The sequence below is a fragment of the Schistocerca serialis genome, chromosome 4, assembly GCF_023864345.2.
Source record: "Schistocerca serialis cubense isolate TAMUIC-IGC-003099 chromosome 4, iqSchSeri2.2, whole genome shotgun sequence".
NCBI lineage: Eukaryota > Metazoa > Arthropoda > Insecta > Orthoptera > Acrididae > Schistocerca > Schistocerca serialis.
Genome location: NC_064641.1, coordinates 110825939 through 110838551, shown reverse-complemented (window position 1 = coordinate 110838551; position 12613 = coordinate 110825939).

Here is a 12613-nt window from a genome sequence, read left to right as displayed (position 1 = left end):
TGCACACACTGGATTAAGCTAAGAAGTCTTTGCTGATGGCAGCTCCCTCTATTCCAAATAGTGAGGGAGGCGGCATGCCGAAGTTAGTGATAACTGTGACATCAGGGGTGAGAAGAAATGAGACACAACAGAATAGGAAGACTGGTGATATTAAGAGAAGTAATTCAGGTGACGTGGCTTGTAAAGGAGCACTTTCAAGTACATCAACTGTGGAAAAAATCGTGACAGTTAATGAGATTCTGAGTGGCCTGCAAACCGAACTGAAACAAATAAGATCATTGACAACAATCGTAGCTCAAGCCAGCACCAGAATCTGGGTGTTCATACTAACACATCAAAACTTGAGGGTCAGAATAAAAAGTTACATATAGAAATGAAATGCCTGTACATTGACTTGGGAGTAGCTAGTGCACCTTATGTAAAGGACAAAATTGACAGACTAGAAGCAGAAATAGAGAAACTAAAGCAAGAGAAAATACAACTTAGACGCAATGTAAGACCGCATCCTTTGCAGTGGTCATTGCAGCTGGCACTTGGCAGCTAGCAAAAAATTAGTTAGAAATTGTACGGAATAGACAAGTGAATCAAACAAACATTCTGTTTTTCAAAGCAGCCAACACTCAAGCTGTGCGCGCTGTTAAGGAAACCTTGAGGAAGAAGTCAGTCCTCAACAAGACAATTAAGATAAAGGCCATTAGATCTACGGCCATCATGCCCTGGTAAAGGAAATGTGTGAAGAGCTCTTGGCAGTCTATCAAATGATGCCAACACTTTTTGATGAATTATCTGAAATCAACCTAAGTAATGAACTAGATAAAGAGAAGTTCACGAGAGAGATCAAGTGAAGATTCAACGCAGGGCGAGGGGACAAATGGATTGCAAACAATATCATTAAGCCGGCCTTCGAGTTCACTACCTTCTCCTCCAGAGGGAGTCAGTATACATTGACTCTGGGGCACTGTGAATCAAGAATTTCATGGATGTCTATTGGCACTTTAATTGCTGTGACCTATATCCTGCCAACAAAGTGTAGAGAATGGGAAGTAACTTGTGAAAACTGGCAAACCAGGCTACAGAAAGCCTGATTGTAGGGAATCTGGAAGCATAGGGTGCATATCATGTAAGTAGTGAAAAAGTAATTGTGATAAAACAAGGACTGGTATTTGTACATATAGACATCTGTAAGACAGACAGATTGCACAATGTATGTCTTCACAGACATGGCATATAAACATTACAGTGGGCATGTATGTACTGAATACCATATATGCACTCACCATGTTATAAAATCACATAGCACACAGCGAGGGAAAAAGTGCAAACTGAAATGTACCAGAATACATCCACAACGATCACAAATGAGCTTCATAACCAGTCAACAAGCAATAGCAGTAAAGCAATGGGCATTAGGGATGCTTGTGTAAAGGAGATGTCAACAGTAGTGAGCAGGGTGCCATATGGTAAGGGAACAGGATCTGCGGAGAGTGGACGGAAAAATGGTTGGTATCTTTTATATAGGAGGGTAGGTTACAGGTAATAGGCTGAAGGTGTTGGTCTACAAGAGCAGAGATTCTCTCAGTGGGACACAGTAACCGGCCACAATGGACGGTCCTGTGTGGTTGGGTTTATGGACTTTAGGAAGCATGTAGAAGGTAGGAGTGTGGGGAGTCGTAGGGGTGCGGAGAGAGATGGACTCTGGGGAGAGGTTCTGGGATGGGCCTGGATGTGAGGAGAGACTGGAGATCCTGCTGGACTTCTGGAATGGGGTCATTGTGGCAGGATTTGTAGATATGATGAATCTCACAGCTGGCGGAGTCCTTCTTCCAGGTAATCCTTGCGTTTGTCAGCAAGTAGGATTATAAGTTTTTAGGTGGTGGACTGCAATTATTTCTGTAGATGTAAGGTTAGTGTGCATGTTGAGGGATTTGGGGAAAAGTGGTGATGCAAGATTCAAGGTTAAGAAATTCTGGAAAGTTAAGAGGGGGTGATTTAGGGGCAGTGGGAGTGGATCACATTTGGATGGAGGATAGGGTTAAACATTGGTCTTAAGTTGAGTCTGATTCGTACGATTGGTGGAGAAAAACTGTTTCTGTCATAGGGATCAGGAGAAGGAATTAAGGTCCCGCGTTATTGAATTTGGGAGTGGGGTGAAAGGTGTGGCTTTTGGAAAGGACTGATAATTCTGTGGGGCTAAAGCTTTTGGAGGAACAGTTCATGACTATGTTTCAGGCCTATTTAGATTCTGGATTCTGTATCATGGTGGGAGTGAGTTTTTGAGGGTGCGGTAAATGTAATAAGTCTTCGAGACACGGTTTGTCAGCTATGAGCGGATGTGGGGGAGGTTTGGAGGTGGTTGGAGAGGTGGTGGATAGTGGCAGACCAAGACGGGAGTACAAAGTGAACAGTGGAAAGAGGTTTTGGAGGTGGCATTGTTCATGTTGTCCTAGTTCCTGGAGGGCAAGAGTTTTTCAGTATGTGATAGGGATTCAGAAATTTGGGATTGCATAGCAGGAGAATTAGCAGATGGAGAGAAGGTATTGCAAGGTGGTCTGGGCCTGATTGATATGGTTTTGCAGGACTGTTGGTGAGGGTTAGGGATTGGCAGTATCTGAACAGATGGAGGTCATTGTGGAAGGAATGGTGGTAGCTGGAGATGGGCAATTTGATGGTAAGCACGTTTGGGGAGATTCCACGAGCCAAGCACCAAGCCAGGGATAGTTTGTGGGACTGGATTCTGGTTCTTTATGTGTATCAGTTACATTAAAAATCAAAAGGCAGAGGTCACAATATTAAAGATGTAATTTTGTCAATTATTAGAATGTGAAAGTTTGTGATTGAGTGCTACATGTTAGCAAATCTGTGACTAACATGTTTATTGTTCATGAGAATTGTACCCATCCTCTGACCTGATGACCCTCCCAACCATATACAAAAACAGATACCCCATGTCTTATCTTTCCTGTCACCATGACACCCCAAAGTCCTACTGACTGGCCACAGGGGAGCATTCCCCTCATGACTCAGTACCACCCAGTACTGGAGCAACTAAATCACATTCTACACCAGGGTTTTTACTACCTCTCGCTGTGCCCTGAAAACTGGGATCCCCTACCCACCATACTTCCCACCCCTCCCACAATGGAACTGCGTCGCCCACAGAACCTACACAGTACCTTCCTGTGAAGCGTCATGTGGTCTGCAAGATAAGCTACAACCATTGAGCTGCATTCTACGTGGGCATGACCACCAACAAGCTGTCTGCTCGCATGAATGGCCACCGACAGCTGTGACCAAGAAATAATTGGACCACCTGTTGCTGAGCACACAGCCCAACATGACGTTCTTCCTTTCAATGGCTGCTTCACAGCCTGTGCCATATGGATCTTTACCACCAACATCAGCTTTTCTGAATTGTGCAGATGGGAACTCTCCCTGTAATAAAGCCTATATTCCTGTAACCCTTCTGGCCTCAACCCTCATTAGTCATTGTCCTTACCTATCTGTCCCCTTCCTTGTCACCATTCAAGCACTACACAGCCCTCTATTCCACCAATGCATCTGCCTTTTTATTTCTCTCCTTTTCTGCTACCCCACTCTCCACCACCCCAGCCTCCTCCTTACCCCAACCAGGTGTCTCTCCCATCATGCACAGTTGCTCATTGTCTGCTTTCAGCTGCAGTTGTGTGTGTGCACGCGCTAGTTGTGTGTGTGTGTGTGTGTGTGTGTGTGTGTGTGTGTGTGTGTGTGGGTGGGTTGGTTGTTTTTTGTCAATTTTCAACAAAGGCCTTGTTGGCCAAAAGCTCATTTTGTAGCAGTCTTTTTGTTGTGCCTATCTGCGACTCAGCATATCCACTATATGGTGAGTAGCAACTATCCTTTTTTTTAATGTTATTAGATTCCATCCTGGATTTTCCATTGTTTGTTTTATAGGGAAGGTTAGGTAAATGTAAGCTGCTATGTACAGTGGTACTTATAATCAAATAAATATTTTTCATGATGATGAAATACTGTGAGCGACCATTGACTTGCAGATTGACGATTAAAAGACTGATTACTATTGACAACCGACATGTTGTTATTCAATCTCTACTTGCTACTCATAGGGGTGCAGTTAGGATGAATTTTGAGGACCTATACAGCTAAAACAGGGAGAAGTCCATTGTGTAGGGCATGCTGACGACACTTTGTCGTCCGGCACCTTGGTGAAGGACCCCTTGGGGTGGAGGTGGGATAGGATCGTTTCTGGGGATCTATCTTCTTCATTTCTTTGATCCTAACACACTTACTCTTTTATTTCCTTTCATTCTTCTCAAGCACGAATACCATTTCTATCTTCCATTCGTCTTTCTGTTTCTGAAATCCTTCTTTTATCTGTTCAACATTTTGGTATTTTGCAACTTGTTTTCATATGTAAAGCCAAGAACTCCGAGTAACAACCATATGACATTAAAATAGACCTTTCTTTGTTGCTTTTTTTATGTGAGGTAAGCTAAACAATTACTGGTATTGCGATCTCAAATACATGTTAGCAATATCAAATAATTGTGGGGGTGGGCTGGGATGTTAAGGTGAAGGTAGCTAATACTTGTCCCTAAAGGACATTGTGATGCGCTAACATATTAGTGAAAATAAAATGAAATAATGTGGCTAAGCATACTGTTTCGCCGATTCAACAGTAGATGGCATTCAGGTTATGTCCAATAGGAGGGCACCAATGACTTTTTAATTCTAATTATCTCTGATGAGAGTGCGCTAGTGCATAAAAGATTTCAATAAATGTTAGAAAATTACAATAGTTAATGACATATTACATTTTTTAATGTAAAATGGTAGGATTATGAGGATATAAAGAAAAGGTTTTGTATCCTGTAATTCTTAAAAAAGTTAAAGAAAAATTAAATGCTAATTTTCAAGTGTTCTCAACAGAATATGGGAATCTGTGGCGCAATGTTTGTAGAGCATATGAGTGTGCAGAAATGGAAAAAAGAGACTACGATTACACATTGTCAGAATCATTCATATCGTGTTTTTGCTGGTTTTTCACATGCGTACATTATAGCTATGGTAATTATAAAGTACGAAGAAATTAGTATAAGTTAATAATAATAAATAGATCAAGGCTGATTTGCCTTTGACTGCATGTGCAAGAGGATTATGCATAATAAAGAGGAAGGTGAATGTAGAACAAGCAACATAAGAGAGCACTGTTCAGTATGTAGTTTGATGAATGTATGTGAATTATGGCATCGCAAATGTCCAATCCTTGGTCAGGTGACTCCATGGTAGGAATGACCTGTATCATTTCTTTTACATATAGCACTAAGGAGAGGGTAACTCGCGTCACAGAGATGATAATGCATGTACACAGCATCTGTCTGAAGGATGAGGTGCATATGCAGTTCTTACAAAGGTACAAAACTGTACTACAACTGTTAGTCAGACTAATGAAATATTCTCCAAAGTAGTCAAAAGCCAACAGACTTATCTGGGCAGTGTTTGATTCTTTTAATATTCATTTCTGTGCATGGTGGCTTATCACAAATCTGAGATTTGAAATTGAGAGAAGTTGTGAAGAGGAAAATGTCAGCATATAATTCCTTATGGTAATTAAAGATGTAAACCTTTTCTATCTCAATAAGTCTGAGCACCTCGTACTTTCGTAGACAACAATTTACAAACAATGCGATGCAAATTATCTGTGAATAAAAGTAATGAAATAATGATAGAGCCTGGTCAAGTAGGACAAATCTCTTGTGCATTTTCTTCATCTATGAAATTCTAACAATGTAATTAAAAAGCAGCTTGATGGGCATAGTAGTTTAAGACAAATGAGACAGGATAGAGGAATGACATTAGTAAAAATAAACTTTATCCATTTAACTAACTAGGTGTAAAATATGTGCTAAATACGTAACCAAAAGGGAAATCCAGTTGCTGTTAAACCTAGTAATGGCAAACTGGAAAGACTGAAATAAGAAATATACACACACAAGATTTGTTTTGTGAATTCCTTGATTTGAATAAACTTTAAGTTTAATAATGATGACACGTTAACAAAAGGTAAAAAGTTATATAATGGATTTTAATTAGTTAAGTAAGTTATTTTACATGACATCTTTCATATTGGCAGGAGGACCTGTGGTGTAACATGTTGTTTCACCTTGTCCTTGCAATCAAATGATGAAAGATGTTCATGTAAAACGTTGCTTATGTTATTAACATGTAGAGAACTTTCCATTCTGAGTGCACTGGTTTGGTAAGTGTACAGAGACAGAGCCAGATGCGCGAGCACAGAACGTCACCAAGGTGTGACAGCGTTTGGGTGCCTCCACCTGCTGTGAAGGGTCTTTCTGCTTTGGCATCACAGCTTGGTGGGTTTTGGAAAGCAGAAAGCAAGAGGTGCTGCCCACAATCACAGTGTCCAACAGTTGAAAGAAGCAGAAGAGAAGTGTCATTCTCTTCTCTTCTCTTCTGAAATTTGGTTCAGAGATGTGTTCTGATTAATAAGAGATCTGTTCATCAAATGTTGTAATTATTATGTAAGAGCAACAAAATAAAGAAGAGATCTTTCGTAGTGTGTTGGTGTAGAATTAAGCCCTCAATCCTCTGCGGATTATGAAGTCACGTGGTAAAAGGAATGGCAAAATAATCCTGGTAACAGTTATCATGAAGACCAACAGGGTGGCAGATTGATAGTGAAGTTGTTGACTATTTTACAGCCTATAAATTTAGCCGTAAGACTTAATCTTAAGGCTGATGTTTGATACTAGCAGAATGCTCTTGGCCAGAATTGCTCTTTTTGCCTGTGCTGATCTGCTTTTTACGTCTTCCTTGCTTCATCCAAAGTAGTGGGATTCCTGAACATTGTTTTGATATTAAGTTTATCACTAATCTCATTTCTGCCACTCCTCCTTACTTTTGCATTTCTTCAGTTTATTCTCAACCAATATTTTGTACTTAGAAGATTATAATTGTATTCAACACTTCTTGTATTTCTTCTTCACTTTTCACTGAGAATTGCTTGATGCTGGGAGATATTGGAGGGGAGAGGGGTGGTGGGTTGGGGTATATTGGGGATACTAGTGGGGTGTGACAGGGGAGGGGGGGGGGGGAGGAGGGAGTGTATTATGGACAATAATTTATGAAATATAAGCACGACTATGGAAATAAAAAGAAACAAGCTGAAAGATCACTTGCATTTGCAAAATTACACCAATGCAGTGCTGTCCTTACAATAAAATTGCACAAAATACTACAAAAAATACCTTTTGGACCCTCTATTGAAGGGTTGATTCCTCATACATAACTACACATATTGATGAATGAGATCATCATGACTACCTACCTAACAACCGGTATGTCCACGTATGGCATGGACAAAAGTGGCAACATGTCATGGCATGGATGCAATGAGACTGTAGGTTGCTGGAGGGAGTGGACACTGCATCTGCATGCACAAGACACTTAATTCCTGTAAATACCAGGAGGGGAGCAATGAGCTGTGAAGGCACGTTTAATTGCATCCCAGATGTATTCAATCGGGTTCAGATCTTGTGAGTTGGGGGGCTAGCACATCAATTGGAAATCACCACTGTGTTTCTTGAACCACTCCATCACACTCCTGGCCTTGTGACATGACGCGTTATCTTGAAAAAATGCCACTGCCGTCAGGAAACGTGATCATCATGAAGGGGTGTATATGGCCTGCAACCAGTGTATGATACTCCTTAGCCACCGTGATGCATTGCACAAGCTCCACTGGACCCACGGATGCCCAAGTGAATGTTCCCCACAGCACAATGGAACCTCTGTCAGCTTGTCTCTCTCTAGCAGTACAGGTGTCAAGGAACTGTTCCACTGGAAGACAACAGATTCATGCCCTCCTATTGGCATGGTGAAGAAGGTGTTGGGATTCATCAGACCATGTAATCCTCTACCACTGTACCAATGGTCAAGTGCCCATTTCAGTTGTAATTGCCAATGTCATGGTGTTAACATTGGCACATACACAGGTCATCGGCTACAGATGCCCATTATTAGGAGTGTTTGGTGCTCCATGTATTTACACTCACTTGAACTCTGCTCAGCATCAAAGTCTATATTATACAATTGTAACAAGAAAATAATCAATTATTAATAATATAATGTAAATGGACAAATTTAAAAAAAATCTACTCATCAAGCGGCAGCAGGGGTGAGTGCGCGCGCGCCCACACACACACACACACACACACACACACACACACACACACACACACACACAGAGAGAGAGAGAGAGAGAGAGAGAGAGAGAGAGAGAGAGAGAGGATTTAACTTTTACAAACTTTTGGAGCCAGTGGCTCTTTCTTCTGGCGGAAGAGTTGAAGGGGAAGGGGAAGGAAGAGGGCTGAAGAAAAAGGACCCTAAACCTCTCCATTTCCTTTCCTTTATCTCTCTTCCCTCCCCTTTAATCTTCTGCCAGAAGGAGGAGCCACTGGCTCCGAAACATTGTAAAAGTTAAAACCTTTTGTTTATTTGTGTGTGTGTGTGTTTTTTCCCCTGCCACCGCTTGGTGAGTAGCATTTTTTTTTATCTTCCCATTTACATTATATAGTATAGTTGGACAGATAAAAAAATTTACTCGCCAAGTGGCAGCAGGAGAATACACATACAAAAAAAAGGTTTTATATATGCAGGTTTTCAGAGCCAGTGGAGAGGTTTCGGAAAAGGGGTAGAGTTTGGAAAAGTCACCCGGCACCCCGGTCAGGGGAGACTTACCGGAGATGAGAAGGAAAAACTCATTAAAGTCTGATATTAGTTCTGCCACAGTTCGCTGCTTGTCCTGTTTTACCAGTCTGCCCCGCCTGCGATGTCTTACATCTGTAATGTGGGGTGGCCATCCAACCTCATGAAGTCTCAATGTGGTTTCACCTCGGTTTCGCCATGTGTTGAAGACATTCACCACAGCACTCCTCTAACACCCAACAAGTCATGCAGTTTCCTCCAGGCCATCAAAATCTGCCCTCTGGCTGATCAGTGTGTGCGTCTAGTACCTACCTTCCACACTCCCTACAGATGAATTTTGTGACTCTTCCACCACAAACTCGTTGACAGGCGAATGGGACTATTGAATAATCAACAGATACTAAGTCTCTTTGTCTGTTTACATACCATTATATTACTTTACATTAATTTACATTTAGTCAGTTGCCGGTGTTGCACCAGGCACTAATCATCTGCAAGTATCCGCATTTCGTTATGAGTTTCTAATGATGTCACCTCACTGTTTACAACTGTGTCCCCTGTGAGCAGCTTCATAGTACCTCATACAGTATCCACTAGATCATTTATATACCATAAACAATAGCAGCCCTATAACGCTGTCTCACGGAACATTAGATGCTTCTACTGAGACAGACATACCAAGTTGTGATACTAAATTTTGTTTCTAATACTTTAGTCCAGTTCCTTAGATGTTCAGGTGGTCCATATCTTGAGATTTAGGAGTAGCTACCACCAGCAACAATTGCAGCAGTTGGAACTTAAAGTTTGTGCATTGTGCTTAGTTTAGATTTTTGTATGCTTCGCTAAGGTCATAAGTGTTACGAAGTTTTTGTTTTAATTTCTCTTATGCTTTGTAGGATCATGATACAGAAATTCGCTGGTGCTAGAGAATAGCTAACCATAGACTGGCTTCATACAGATGCTGCAAATTGGAGTGATAGTGTAGTCTCTTGTTTCGAACATGCCATTTTGCCAACTACTCAAGTTGCACAGTATTGGGTTAGCTAAATAGTGAGAACTAATAATGAATATCATCAGACAACTGCCTCGAACAATCAGCACTACAGCCCACACGTGAAAGAGATAGTTTAGAACATTTACGGAACACACACAGACATATTAAGAACTGAAATACATGGTATTGACATTCCACAATATTATTTATCTTACAGTTTTTTGTTAGCTGGGTTTTGGCTTTTTCTGGCATTCTCAGGCAACTTAAGCTGTGAAACATCAATCCTGTGTATTTCAAGTTTGAAAATGTTTTTTTCATCCTGGCTACAAACACATCAATTTTTCTGAGGGTGTCATCCACGAGAGAGGGGTTCGGGGCCATGATGCTATTAAGGGAGTGATGGTCACCAAATGTCAAAAGGTGCGCAGGAAAGCTAATGTGAATGTCTGTTCATCCCAGTTTTTCCATAAGGCAGCCAACACTGACTAGCAGTACGTGGTTGGTTTTTTCGTTTTTTGTTTCCATCCTGGATATCCATCATTGTACAGTCTAAAGTACAATCCACGGGACAAATACTAGATGTCTTGGAGATTAAAATAGTTGGGCAAGGTAAGAAAGAATTAATATTCTTTCCCCCACATACTGGAATGGAAATGGATCTCTGTATATTGACTGATTAACATTTTCAGATGATCAACAGTTCCAACAGGCACTGTAGAGAGAATATAAAAATGGAACATTCTTGGTGATTTTTGTTGCTTATCCATTAGGCCTTGGACATGTTTCTGTGCTTAACATTTAGTCTCGTAATGCTTGAGACATGCCAAACTACATATTGCAAAATGAGTGAATGAAAGAAACCCTGAAGGGACTTGAACAGGATGTCTTGCACCACCTGCCGTATTCATCAGACATTGCCCCTTCCAATTACCATTTGGTCCATGAAGTGTGGCCTCTCTGAACAACATTTCACAACTTTTAACAATTTCGAAAACTGGCTCCACAAGTGAATCACCTCACATTAACCCCCCCTTTTTTTTTCTTAATCACAGCCGTATGTGGCATGATGATGAAATATATACTGTGGATGGACATGTTCCATATAGGTGATCTTTGACTGGTGCTGTATAATCAATTCTCTATGAGCCAATGAAGATTACTGCAAACTCACAGTCAAATGTCAATAAATACAAAGAGCCACTGCCTGACGATTACACAAGAAAAAGATAACAGACAAGTGCAAAAGGGAAGCCAAGAGTATTACCTGAACATTCCTGAAACTCATGGAAAGTCTGAAGCTTTGAAACAAGTGAAGAAAATAGTCCCATTCTGTGAAACTGGAGCAAATTGTCCTGTCAGCCTTGATTGCTGTGCATCCTCAATTCTACTCATCTACTCAATAAACTGCATATTGCATATGTATTTTTTTACAGTTTACATATTGTTTACAACTAGTTATATTTTTTCTAATTCTTGTTGTGAGGTAACTAATCTGCAGCTGTCTGCATCTCCATGTGGCGTGGAGTTCACATATTACAACTAAGCTTGATGTACGAGCAGGCATCCTAGATTTTTTAAATTGTATTACCAAAATTTTGACCTATAAGAGATGTGTGAAACTTCAATTTCTCCCATATACAAAATGTTCAAATAGCTTACAAGAATGCAGCTGAGTGGTATCTTTGAGAACTTCTGATGTGTCAAAAGGTGCATGCTCTGTCTTTTTCAAGGCACAAATGCATTTAGCATTTAGAGTACACTGAGCAATGAAATTTTGGTATGTAGAACATATGTACAGAGACAAAATGTGCACCCCCCCCCCCCCCCACCACACACACACACACACACACACACACACACACACACACACACACACACACATGGAGGGAGGGAAGGAATATGGGGGGGGGGGGGGGGGGGGAGAGCACGTTTTCACATATACACTCCACATGACCTGGTTAGTGTGGCTGCCAGTGGGTACAGTGTCAGGTGTGAGGCTACGCTGTTCCTACCTGTGGCCTTGTGGCAGTCAAGGTGTTACAAATGGCCACGTATCTGGTTGATCTCCCAGTAAATATGGTCTAAGATACTATGGAAAGAAATTTTTAGGAACAAACAAATTTTACTGTTTTACATTGAACAGAATGGCAATGCTGAGAACCATAAGAGCCTACAGCACACCATCGGCAGCCCCATACAAAAGTGAATGTCATAGCAATCAGTGAGACAGCTTTCCATGAATGTTCACAGATACAAAGTGGGCCAACAGCACAGCTATAGCTCATTCACCATATCAATATATGTCAGGAGCAAGCACACGTGCTACAGTAACAAAGTAAACGACAGTATACTTTATGCCCTTATGGTTCTCAGCACTTCTTATTTGTTCTTTCAGTGAGTTAGCTGGTGACTTGTCTTTGTTCTCAACTTTGTATTGAAAATCATAAATTCTTAGTTGAAATAAAAACACTCATAAAGATGAACAGAGCAGTTTCTAGTCAGTTTTACCAGATAAAATAAATCATACATGAACTATATAATCTTCGCTGTATCAAAGCTAAGAGGCTCCCCTTATATTTTTAACTGCAGCCCTGACATGTATTTCAACTATAAAATGTGGAAGTGAGACTGTACTTGCTTGGTGATGTGTAATGTGTTGGGCCGGAACTGGAATCCTGCATTTCATGGATGGAGTACTGGGCAACACAATGTATTCATAATAAAACAAATGTGTGCAACTGCAAAAAAGTTAGGTTGGATTCCAAACAGTGGTACATGAATAATCCTCCATCAAACACCATATCGTGACTTGAGGAGTATTAAGCATACCTTCAGTAATATTATGATGTTTCTGTACAACACTTGAAAACAGTGGAACATCTTAGAATCCTGCAC